The sequence below is a fragment of the Rhagoletis pomonella genome, unplaced genomic scaffold, assembly GCF_013731165.1.
Source record: "Rhagoletis pomonella isolate Grant_MI unplaced genomic scaffold, Rhpom_1.0 Rhpom_scaffold_00005, whole genome shotgun sequence".
NCBI classification, from domain to species: domain Eukaryota; kingdom Metazoa; phylum Arthropoda; class Insecta; order Diptera; family Tephritidae; genus Rhagoletis; species Rhagoletis pomonella.
Window position 1 is genome coordinate 44716349 of NW_023458559.1, and position 13462 is coordinate 44729810.

At 39.2% G+C, this 13462-nt stretch overlaps 2 protein-coding genes across 4 annotated transcripts in view; one reads left to right on the top strand and one right to left on the bottom strand.

Annotated features, from left to right (window-relative positions):
* LOC118739040 (nuclear hormone receptor FTZ-F1) overlaps positions 1–13462 on the bottom strand; it is a 628268-nt gene that overhangs the window by 514910 nt on the left and 99896 nt on the right. The window lies entirely within an intron of this gene.
* The window catches only part of LOC118739039 (flocculation protein FLO11-like), a 96850-nt gene that overhangs the window by 47087 nt on the left and 36301 nt on the right, over positions 1–13462 (top strand). The window lies entirely within an intron of this gene.

The following is a 13462-nucleotide window of genomic DNA, read 5'->3' on the forward strand; positions in this document are numbered from 1 at the left end:
AAGAAATAATAACTGTATAAAGATCTCATTGAATGAAACTTTTTGTGAACAATTTAATAAGTGCAGATTTTACATAACTATTACTAACAACTAACACTTAGAAACATAAATAAGTATACAATTAAAAAATGTACATAAACATATGTATGCAAATACAATAATATATGCACGCACGTAAAAATGAATTATTTAAAGTAACGAGCTACTAGCATTGTAACCTAACAATTTTCTTCACTTTTTTTTAAGAAGGAACTAAGTTGAATAGGTAAAAAACAAATGAAAAAAATGTTTAATACAGCAGCATATCGATGGCTGAGTGGAAAATCGACCTATCTCGGCAGTCAGTTCAAAAACGCCCTATCTCAGAAAACTCTTCAAGAACGCCCTACTTCAGAATTTTATCTTAAAAAGTTTTCTGAGATAGAGTGTTGTTAAAAAATTTTCTGAGATAGCGCGTTTTCGAACTGGCTGCCGAGGTAGGTCGATCTTCCACTCAGCCATCGATATGTAGAGTAGTTGGCTGTAAATTACCAATAAAATTTTTAACAGTAAGTAAAACAGTGTATTGTTTTTAGACAGAATAAATAAATTGCGAAAATTTCCAAGAATTTGTGTATGTCAATGTAGCTATTTACTCTCTATTACTAAGGGTGTGTGTATAGGAAAAAAAAAATTTCCTCTGATCTAAAAATTTTTATCTCTTTTGAAATATTAATATTTCATACAATTATCAACTATTTATTAAGGTTGTAACTCAGTTAAAAAATAAAAGGATTTATTTTAAAAATAACATTCAAATTGATTTTCACCGTTTCATTAATACGCATACTGAATTAGTAGATTATGTAAAAAAGTAAAACATTCTCTAAATCTTACATGCTTGTTTGATGTTGTTTATACTATTCAACATACATACATACATATGTAATTATAATATTAATTTTTAGCTCACATACATAAATAACACATGCATAAATACACGCATAGATAATTATGATTTAAGAATTTCGTATACTATAATTTTAATTACATGCGTATTTACATACATAGTAATAAGCGTTGGCCAATGTATTCCTATTATTTTGATAAATAAAACTAAAATTTAAATCGCTTTAAAATAAAGAAAATTTAATATTTGAAAAACAAAGATAAAATGTTTCTTAAAATATTTCATGTTAGTTGGTGAAACCCAAGTGAATTAAAAAATAAAAAATAAGCAAAGAATTGAAGTCTCGTGCATTTTGCTAAGTGTTTGGGACCTACAGTTTTGCACCACCTCCGAAGGACAGGTAGTTTTTTATGGGAACCTTTATGTGACTAGAAAAACGCTCGGAGCTTTGGATTGGCGACCGCTATTATAAAAGGCCTGTTGGAAGTTGATCGAACCTAAATCCTTTCGTATGGTACTACGCCCCTCTAACCACTCCTCTTAAAGCTCAGTTAGTCTATACTTAATTTACATAACCTAATATTTTGACCAACTTGTTATATGAGAAACTGGTTAGTCAAAACTTAACTAATCGTTGAAAACTGAGTAATCGTTCAAAATGTTTTACGTTAAATTAAGTTAACGGTATGACGAGACGATCTCCTTTTCGTATATTATGTTAAAAATCACTAGTCTCAACTTTCGGTAACACTCACTAGAAATATGCCAATAGCTTGAAAGTATTGAACTGCAAAGTTTCCATTTCTTTTGGATTTAGAAGAATCAGCTATAACTTCTGAAATAACTGTAAGCAGGTAGGTAGGAGTGGCACATTTTGCATAGATAGAAGGCCTATTGTGTTGTCACAGTCTGTTCAGCCGTTCAGTTACGCGGCTGAAAAACAATAGCCTGCCAGCTGAGCTGTTCAAGTACGGTGGCGAGGTGCTGATACGGTGCATGCATAATGTGACCAACCGTACTTCTTTCGGAAGTACAGTACTTCTTTTTTCGCTCTTGTACTTCGTACTCTTCGCTCTTGTAAATTCGTTCAAACCATTAAAGTCGACGAGGACCGATGGCCTCATACCTGCGCAGATGCAAAGGGCTCTGAAGGTGTCGTGCAATTGGTTGCATCCTACTTATGCGAATTGCGTGAATTGCTTTGAAGGTAGTCAGTGTTGCGTTCATCCCGAAGGCCGGAAAAGGCTCTCATGTTTCCCCTAGGGATTTTAGGCCTATCAGTCTCTTCGTTTTTGTTAAAAGCGCTTTTGCTAAAAACGCTAGAGAGACTGATAGACCTGTACATTACAAACACGACTCTTCGTGACTGTCATTCAAGAGCTCAAAAAGCTTATTGCAAGAAAAGTTCGGTGAATACCGCCCTGCACACATTGGTCAGGTGGTCAGAGGAAGCCTTCACGCATAAAGATTATGCAGTAGTTCCTTATTCGATATCGCGGGGGCCTGCAAAAATGTCACTCCAGACACAATAGTCAAGTATATTCATAATCTGGGGATTGAAACCAACCTAATAAGGCTTATCTACAGCTGACTTCGTGACAGAACTGTCGTGGCGGAGTGGGGTAGCGTTTGCACTCAGTCCAGAGTCAATAGGAGCACTCCACAAGGTGGTGTTCTCTCTCCCCTGCTCTGGTGGGCTGCCGGGTGATCGCCTATGTAGATGATGTGGAACTTTTAGTTAAGGGGCGATTTCTGTACACCATTTTTGATCTGGCCCAAGGTTACCTGAAACAGGTAACTAGGTGGGCGATCAACGGCGGCTGTCGTGGAGGCCTAACATTGAGGAAAGGGTAGAAAAGGTGTCGGTGCTGCTGTAGGGGAGTTGTCAGTAAAAGGCGGGGTCTCTCGCCCAAATTAATTCATTAGCTCTAGGAAACCAGATGTTTCAAGGAGCCCTTGTCTGGTGGAACTCACTAGAGAAGGCTACACTTGTAAAACAATATATATATCCGTTGGATTTTGCAGGTTTTTTTTCGAAGAACACTATTTTTGCCCAATTTTTGTAAGGTCAAGGAGTGATTGTGGCTCAATATCAATATTTTTGCTTGAAAAGCAATTACATTAGCTTTCAATGCCAATATTGCCTCTGTCGATAGTGCTACGATTAATTGGCATGGAGTGTTAAAAAAGCACACTGTGTGTCGTCGAGTTAGCTCGAATATCTTATTTTCAGTCGAGAAATGTAATTTTGAAATTTCAAAATTACTACGGTGTATTTTTCTCGAAAACATATGACTCAAAACATAGGATTTGTAAAAATATATCTTATATATTATTTCTCTAAGGTGTTTTTTTGTTAGTTTCCCTTTTTATACTTTTCTATGAAAGCAATTCCACTAATGAGGTGTCATTTGAAAAGTCAGAGGTCCCCTGAGTGGTTATTAGGTAATATCAATGGTCATAACACCTCTGAAGTCAATAAATTTGTAATTTTATTTTTGTTTTTAATTTACCATTGTTAAGCCACACTAAAGGTATTTTGTACTGAAGCACTATTGTGACTGCAGTATCGCATACACCGTATACGACAGTGGTGAGCGCACACATAATTCAATAATAGTTGCGATCAGTCAGATTTTACTGGAAATCGATCCCGTACTCGGTTCTCTGACTATTGCGAGGACAAAAAAGAGAGTAAATACGGTTCTCTCTCTTTCAAAAGTTACCAGTTTTAGTCCGAGAATTTTTTGCTGGTAAATTCTGGTAAATGTGTCAAACGATCAGCTGTAGTGTGTTTGGCAACCAAATTGTGAACAAAAGAAAAGTGCACTCTGCTAATTCATGTTGCAAAGTATTTAATTACTTGCTTAGGTGGATTCTAATGAATTTGAAAGTATTTTTGGTTATTTACAATGTGTGAGCTGAGTGTGTTTACATACAAAATAAGCAAAAATTTGCAACCAAAATTTGGAGGTTATGTTGAAGTTGACAGAAGTTACCATTTTTTACTAGAAAGCGATACCGTACTTTTCAATGTTACTTTCTCGCTCTGAGCGAATTTTTATTTTTTGACAGTTTTACTATTCCGAGTCCGAGGAATACGGGATGCACCTAATTAAAGGTTCGATAAACTGACACTTGTCTCTCTCGCACCGCTCCCTTAGCTCAGATATTATTGTTTCTGTTAAAAAAATATTTAGTCAAAAAGTTATTTCTGAATATTTTTTTCACCTCAAATATTGTATACAAAGATATATTGTAAGTAACACCATGTTTCCCTCAACTCATGACATTCATATATCAGTCAGTTTGTAATATGTTTTTATGTACCTAATGAGTATAAGTTCTGATGTACTATAAATCTCATTCATGCTATGTAATATATGTATAATAAAAATAAGGGGTTTATAAGAATAATTCTGTTTACTATTTCCGCGAACTATTAGAACAGTCTGCTTTTATCTGTGGCTACAAAGAGGGATGAGTTTACTGTGTATTTCTGTCTGCGCAGTCTGCGCATGGGCCCGCTTGTAATATAATAAAATAAAATGTCTACCATACTTGGACGTACAATATTTTTGATTCTTATCCAAGTTGGATGAGAAAGCAAAGCGAATGGATCTCTGGTCGTCAACGAGGACCAGACGAAGTATGTCCTGTCATCAAACATACAGTCAGCGCATTCACGCCCTGGCACCCACGGCAGTGTTGACAGTTATAATTTCGATAAAGTTATAATTTCGGTAAAGTAAATTTTGTGACATATTTCGATAGCTGAAACATCATTTTAGCCAACCCAGGGAAATAAAACCCCAAAAGCGACACTTTATTTTTGTATTTATGGACACGAATTGGGGACCAAATATCACTCACTGTGTGTCAGTTGGCACAGAGAGAAACGACTGAAGTTGAACTCGGCCAAAAGAATTAATTCCGTTATTAAGTTCTAATTTTTTATAAAAAAAAAATAAATGAAGATGATTAAAAAGAATAAAATTATTACAAATATCGCCTGTAGCAATAATAAAGCGTTAAGAAAACGACTCATTCAGGTAATAAGAAAACGAGAACGAGTTGCCTTCGGCGTACGCTTTAGAGTGACTGGTAATAAGAAATCGTACGATGGCGATATTACCGGCAGTAAATTTGTTGCCAATGGCGACATGTCCTACGCTGAAAGGAGTTCTCAAAAATACTGCGGTAGCCGGTTTTCGTGATCAGGAGAATGCCCCCATTCGTTTGATACCCCTTCTGTATTTTGATTTGTCTGTATTTTGATTGTCAACGTTTTGAATTTGTGGATTTAGATTGCCTGGGTTATGTAAATATACACCCAAAAAATAAAAATCAAATGAATACGTTTTTTTGTAATAGTTTTTTTTTTTTTAATTGCCTCGGCAGGCAATGGCAAACCTCCGAGTGTATTTCTGCCATGAAAAGCAGCCCATAAAAATACAATCGCCGTTCGGAGCCGGCGTAAAACTGTAGGTCCCTCCCCTTTGTGTGACAACATCAAGGCCCACGCCATAAATCGGAGGAGAAGCTCGGCCAAACACATATTGTGTATGCGCCAATCTATTATTATTAAATTGATGCGACTAGTTAAATTAGGAGAGGGCGTCTCTGGTCCGTTCGAGGTCAAACGAGGTTTCAGACAAGGCGACTACCAATAATGTAGCTTCATTTATGTGATTCCGAAGGGGGGCAATTCGAGCTGCATGCTATGTCGTATGAATGGATTCAAGCGGTAGCAGAGGAGGGAGAAAGGCAACCTGAGCGATGTGCATCTTTAAAGTCGGCCGAAATAGCTTAGGTGGTTACAGTACCCTACTTTGACTCCATCTATCTTCAGCTTGTTTGTAAACAAATTCACTAAGTAGCAGCTTGCAAGTGGCAAAAGGCATACCAATGCGTTCTTTACCAAGAAAAAACTCCCTGGTCGTGCCTTGCCTTGCAAGTTCATCTGCGATGCAGTTTCCCTCTATGTCCCTATGGCCAGGGACCCAAGTGAGGTAAAGTCTGTTCTGCTTGGCCATCTCCCGTAGAGATATACGGCAGTCCTGCGCAATCTTTGAGTGAAACGTGAAGATGTAGCCCTAGAATCGAGCAACTACACTAGCCCAACTTCGCTCTGGCTATTGCAGCAGGCTAAACTCTTAGTTAAGCAGAATCAACGAGGATGTGCCCAACCAATGCCCGGCATGTGGGGAGTCGCCACATGACTCCCGGCACCTCTTCACATGCCCTGAGAACCCCACTCAGCTGACGCCCCTGTCCCTATGGACAGCCCCTTTGGAAGTCGCACACTTCCTGGGCCTACTTCTAGCTGAAATTGACGACAACGTTGATGGATGAACCGACCCGAACGGGGCTTGGTAGCCGCTACAACAACAACAACAGTGAAATGTGAATGAGCTCAGGACTTTGATTGCAGCCTGGCTATCATTAAAAATGAAGATGTCTCTTCCTACCATTTCGGTTCCAAGCTCCTCAGCAACTTGGAATATGCTGCAGTAGTCCGGTAACCTAAAAGAGTTTTCAGAGGGGGATTTCGTGAGAAAACGCTCCCTCCTACCTTACCGTCAAGTTTCGAAACATCTGTATAGATGTCAATGCTATCGGATGGAGTGTTGAAATCCTTTTCCCCTCCTCCCTGCTTGCGATTCTTGTGCTAAAGTTGCTTTCTGGAACCGATATCAAAGCACAGTGGTCTATGCTATTCAGAATGAAGCAAAATTAATTTAATGAACAAGAGTGTCCCTGGGCTACAGGTTGCCATTGGAATACCTCTGTCAAGCGAAGTGCAGCGAGCGCTTCCATCTGCTTTCCTACCAAATCCAATGGCAGAAGATCCATTACAGCGTTCAGAGCATCGTTTGACGTGGTTCTGAGCGCTTCGCTCATGCAGATTATACTGGACCTTTGCACCTTGATGAGAGGCCTGAGGTTGACCTCTGGCCACCACACGATCACTCCATATAGGAGGATTGTCAGAAGCTCAAGTGACTCCTGACCACTGCTATAAATATCCATCGACAGATCCGGGGACTGAGGCCTAATCTCTTGCCTATGGCCCTTTTACAAGTATAGAGGGCTACGGAAGCCTTCTCATAACGCTGAGCTATATTATCCTTCCAACTCAGCTTCTTATCTATTATAACGCCTCGAAATTTGGCCTTTGTAGCGAGACTTAACCGGACGCCTTTTAGCTCCGGTGGAGTGACGGAAGGCATTTTATGCCTTCTCGTGAAGAGGACGAGCTCCACTCTGCTTGAGCTGACGCTTAGGCCACAGCGGGCTTGAGCTTTTTTATAGGCCCGGTTTAAGCGCTTGTACTCCTTCCATTCAAGCTCACAGCTAAGCCTTTTGGCCTTATTGAATTGCTTCCTGCAAGATTTGCGAAGCGAGTCTAACTCCCGCGACCACCAAGTAGCCGTTTATGTAGCTCCAATCTGCGTTTTTTTAAGTTTTTCCGTAGTTTTGGGCTAGTTGGAGAGAAATTCAATACTATTTCAATATAGCGATGGACAAAGAAAAAGAAGTGTTTATCTAAAACCTCGACCATCTCAGTTAAGCTTTGGCTGCATAAAGTTATGGCTAATACTTCCTTACGGTTTTTAGTTTTATTGCATATAAGTACGTTAGTTGTTAAGAGGTAGTTGAAAAGTGACTCACCCCGATCATTCATATCTGTACTGCCCCACTGGACGTGGTTGGCATTCGCATCGCTTCCAATCAAAATGTGACCGTTTTCGTACTTGGTCACCAAGTTCCGCACCGTTGCTTGAGGAGGGTACTCCGAGTCGTAGGGCATGTATGCCGAAACCAGCACGATGGGTGTGCTCTCCAGCTCCAATAATGGTGCCCCGACGTCACCATCACTGTAATTAGGTAAAAGAAAGATATTTAAATCCGCTTTTGCCAAAATGGAGGCTCTAATATTACCTTTACCACGCTCTGAGAACAGCTCAAAACCCGTGGCACTCAATCCACAGACCTTTGAGTTGCAAACCCACGGTTCCTGGATTAGTACCACCTCAGCATCGCCTTTGGACAGACGACATAAAAAAGCAACCGAGGCTGCTTTAAACTTGTGGAGGTTAATTTGTAGTACTCTCATCTGAGGTATCTGCCACCCCCTCCATCGCTACGACGGATTGCCTACGCGTTGTCGATGTGTAGTTTGATTGTGAGGCGTCATTGCTCTCAGCGTCGGAGAGCTCCAGGAGCTCAAGTGACTCCTTATTTAGAGATAAAACCACTTGTCTTGAAGGCCATCAGCGTCCTCGACTCGGATGACCCTCCAATCAAGGGCTGGGTTCATCTTTTGAATAATCTTTCGGATGCTCTCTGGTGACGAAGGTGTCGCCGGTACCCAAGCCATTGCTCTTGTCTGACTGGAATGTCCTTCCAGTCTACAACCTCCAGCATAGCCCCTGGATAGACAGAGCCTATCTTTGCAACGGCGGCCTTGTACCGCGCTATCGATCTCAGGTCCTCACCGGCGACCACTTTTACGTAGCCCTGGTACCAACCAGCGTCTTTGCAAGCTGGAGGGGTTCCGGGGTTCTCCAGCAGAACATCAATAATGACTTTCGCCAAGGCTGCCTTCACCTACCTAAATTGGTCCTTCGGTGTGGACCCGAGGTCGTTGCCTCGAACCAAAACCCTTATGAGGATTCGGTCCTTCGCAACTTCGGCAGAGCTGGGTCCGCCCATCCAGCAGTGTGGTCGGACTCTCTTGGGTGCAGGAAGTTTTTCCTCCACCGACCTTTGTCGCTTTGACGGAGTTTTTCCACCGAAGCCCCGAGAATGACCTGGATGTTCCACGATTTGGGGAAGACGAAACTTTTAATAGTTCTTGTTGTTGTTGTTGGGTTTTTTTATTTTGTTGTGATTCATCTTGTTCGTACGACCACCTGCTCGACGAGGCAAGCGCAGTGGTCTGCGTATTGTGTGGGGAAATCAGACGGTACACCGCGACAGCGCCCCTTGTCGCACTAAGGCCAGCGTTACTTCCTGCGGCGGCCCGGTGTCAGGAAGGCGCCGTTCTGTTAAACCCCCTGGCTGCAAACCATACAATGGACACGGTGTCGCGTAACACCCTGGATTAGGGGGGAGGAGTTGGGTTGGGATAAGAAAAATAAGGAGGGATGAGGGCAGGAGTAATCGTCGGTGCGGTAATCTCCACATAGGAAACTGTGTAAGCTCGTGTCTTACACAGGTTCTCATGCGGAGTCTCCCTCTTAGTTCATGCTGATATAGAAGCCCCTAAAGGGCCCCCATGTCACCACTTAAGGCTCATCCCCACGCCAAGGAGACCAACATCGATGAGGATTCACATAGTATGTATGTATGTATATGAAAAAGTTATCAAATACCGAATTGCAGTATTTACAAAAGTCTTTTCGTCAACTTTTCTAGGTAAAACTGCACTAGCAAAATTTCCCTCTGAGAAAGATGAAAAAATTAAAGAGCACGGAAGCGCTTTTCGGCTCAAAACTGGCAATTCTGTCAAACACATCGAAGACGCCATTTTCTGTAGTTGTTTTTTCATCGATTTGCTAAATATGTATATGCAAATATAAAGGCAAATAAACAAAAATACTTACAAATCTTGATATTGATATTGACTTTTTGCGACTACCAACCACATTTCATTTCTCTCAAAACAATATTTCCGTTGCTTTGTTACATTTTGTTGTTGGATCTGCGTGCACAAATAGAAACGGCATCGCACTTTCTTTATAATAGCGTTTTAAATAACTAAAAAAATATTCTTATTATTGCAAAAAATCTACACGAATTCAGTATTTTTACTAGCAGCGGCGTAATGGCGGTATTTTTCGTTGAAACTAACAGCAGCGGAAACTGACGAGTAAATAGCAGCAGGGATACGGAAGAAACAGGGTTGCATGCATCAAGCTTCCGCTTATTCGCCAGTTTTCTTTTCGCGAATTAACAAAAGGTTGCTGTAACAGCGGCATTGAAGTACAGTGGCAAGGCGAATTTATACAAGGTGGTGTTGGCAGAACAAAAACAAAAATTACAATAACAAATTATACGCACATTGACAATCAGTTCAAAACAAAATTACAAAAAACACATAATTTTGACAAAAGGTACAAATTCGCCGTGAAATCAGCGGCTCCGGTAACACCACCTTGTATAGATTCGCATTGTACAATAGTTTTTACTGACAATTCGTAGTCAAGCCAGTGGTGCCAGATTGTAGGTAATTTCACTTTTTGAGGGATATTTTCCAACAAGAATTATTAAAAGAAATGCTTTCAAATATGGGAAACATCGAATTTTTCACATTTTTAAGTTTTCATGGACGGTTTGGTAGCCTTACTTCAAGCTATTATCTAAAACTTCAACTAAACGTCAGCGCGGGTTATCGTAATCCTACGGCCATTCTGCAAAACCGCGTAAGACATTTGCTACATAAGCAAATTTTTTTGTTTTGTGCAATTGTCAGAAGGTTCAAAGTTATAAATTTTTATATGTAATAAGTTAGTATTAAAAACTTAAAAGAAAAGACTTACGTTAAAACAATTACCAAATTGAGAAAAAAAGTACCAAATTACCAAACTCCTAAAAAGAAAAAAATTACCAGTTTTGGTAAAAAATTACCAAAGCGGCAACGCTGGTCTGAACATCGACTTATGACAGAACGCATTCTCTACTCGCTACCAGCTAATAACCAACTGTCAAAAAATCTCGCTTATTCAGCAGTGCTGCCACTACCAAATCAGTTTCCAAACTACCAAAAAAATGTTCAGCATTTAACCAAGGTTTCTTGAATTTACGGGTTTTTAGCTACACAAATTAGCAGTAAAAAATAAAATACTAAAGAATTACAGTGTTGGTTAATCATTTATACCAAATTTTAAAGTTGTGCTAACTTGATCAAAAAATGTATTTCAATGTGCATACAATCACACTTTTTTTACTAAATGCCCATCTTTCAAGCTAGGCAGTTTTTCTTTCAGGAAAGGCGATTTTTTGTTATTTTTTTTTTAATCCTCAAAATGCGTCTGTAAAGTACAGAATGAAAGCGTATTGAACGAAGTATGCAATAAGAAAAATTCTATTTCAAAACAATTTTCGGTACTTGTCTGTACATACCTTCGGACAAAAATCCGCATTTCATTTTCGGATCCATTTTCGATTTTTTTTCTGGCTGGGAAGCGAAAAAATTTGCGTTTCAAAGCATTTTAGAAAACCAAAAGCTTCATCGAGCCAGCCAAACTACCAAAGGAAAATGAAGCTAATAATTTTAATCCATGTGGACCGAAACGGCAACGCTGTTTTTTAGAAATGTCATTTATAAACGAGAAAAACACCTGCGGCGAATTCGCATCTATATTCTTGTAACATCATACGATTTCACTCGCGCATACGCACTTTACATACAGTAATCAAAAATGTTTTATTGCCAGCACACGTATCATTTCACTCTCACATATACCCAACATTAGTTGCTCGTTACAGCAGCAGCAGTTGCAAACGGTCAAAACGAGCCAGACTAGTTTGTGTAGCGATTTCGGTCGTATTTCCATCGTTGTCGTTTTCTCTATAATTGCGTTATTTTTTCGCAATTCGTGAGATTGTGTACACTAGTACAAAGTGTACAGAATGACAATTCAATGGATCGTCTATCGTAATTGAGTGAATTCGTGTAAATGCAAGCAAAGCATAACAAGAGATTTTTGTGTGAGAAATAGATGTAGACGAAAATTGTACGGCGTTTCCCACACACAAGTACCCAGCAGCCAAAGTCGCAGGCACAGTTTTCGTCCCTCGTACGTCTCGCGCAGCACTTCGTGCGGGTGCGTTAACCTAGTGCTAACTCTTTCGGTTGTGTGCATTTTGTGCTATGAATGTATAAACTACTCGCATTTTCGGTATTGACAGGCATTGTAGTGTACTCGCTCCGACGTGGAGTTGGACAGTGTTTTTGTAAATTTCTCTGCACTCGCTTTCCATTGTGTATAGTATGTGCTTGCGTGCGTGCGGAAACGCAAGAAATGGACAACATAACTACAAGAAAAGTAAGGAGAACGAATTGCTGCTCATCTGTTTATTTGTTTTCGTTTTTATTAAGAGCAGCGTGAATAGAACAGTAGTCGAGATACCGTGAGTAAGCCGTCATTAATTAGTGTGAGCGAGTTGGACTGTGTGAAGAAATTTCATATGAGGAACATTGTGGCAAATGGAACATTATGTTTGAAAACAAAGTCAGAGTTGTTACTAGCAAAAGCTGATATTAAATAAAAAGTTAAATAAATTGATCTCTCCGCAGGGATCGCATTATTGGCATATTAGAGGAATGATAAAAAGGTAAGTCTGTCATCTAAAAATTTAAAATGCTCTATATATGACCCGAAATATGTTCCTTCTAATTTTTGTTGGACCACTCGGCAACGCAATTTTTCGTTGCATTTTTGTATGAAATTCTATAAATAATATTAATGACATAAAAGCCGACTGAGAATGTATAAAAACAAACCAAAAGCTGTTCAAACCATGATACAAAAAAGAAGGTAGTTTCATTACTACTATTTTTATAACTTTATTATAAAGCAGATTTTTGACATTTCTCCAGATGTAAACATTAACCATATATATATAGCTATAGCTTTGCCACATTGAAATTTTTTGATAGGGGAGATTTTCTTTTAAATATTTGAAGGTAAAATTTTCATACAAACAATAGTAAGTTGATGTGTTCGATAATCAAATTTGAACGTTTTTCTCAAGCGTTTAAAAGATCATTTGAATAATATCGATGTGCAGAGATGAAAAAATAAAATAAAATCTAGTTTTGAAACATTTATTTGTTAAAAAGCTGTTTTTCACTTTATTTTGAACAAAATAAGGGTCCGGTTTAGTACGTTGCCGATGTATTTCGAGGTATTGCTGCCAAATGGGTGACCCGATCCAAAAAAAATTTGCACACACTTGTAGTTAAGGGTCTAAACATTATTTTAACACCCTTTTTGTAATTTTTGGTCACTAATTTATTTACAAATTGGGTTAGAAATATGCCCTTTTTTGTAAAATTCGGAAATTAGCGTAAATTTATCACTCCTATTCTCCTTAAAGCAGCTACTTCAGCAATATATTTTTGTATTCTCCTTCACTTTACACTTTACTCGATGAGTTATAACTTTCTTTATAACTTTAATATTAACCAATTAATCACAATTTATTAAATAAAAACACCTTCTAATTCATGCGTCTGACTTTGGTTGCATATGCAAATTAAATGGCGTAGTTCAGCTGTCAAACTCCAAAATATGCAAAAGAATAAGAGACAATAGAAAATAGGATATAACCCTGTAAGCATTAAAAATATACAAAGGTGTTTTCTGCAAAAGGTGTTCAGCTCCTTTTCTTCGCAAAACAGAAAGGAGAATTCTACTGCCTGAGGGTTATAATCCCTAAGTGCGGTCGAAGGCCGCCTACGTAGAAAGGTGTTCTCTGCAAAAGGTGTTCAGCCCCCCTTCTTTGGCAACACAGAATTCTACTGCCTGAGGGTTATAATCCCTAAGTGCGGCCGAAGGC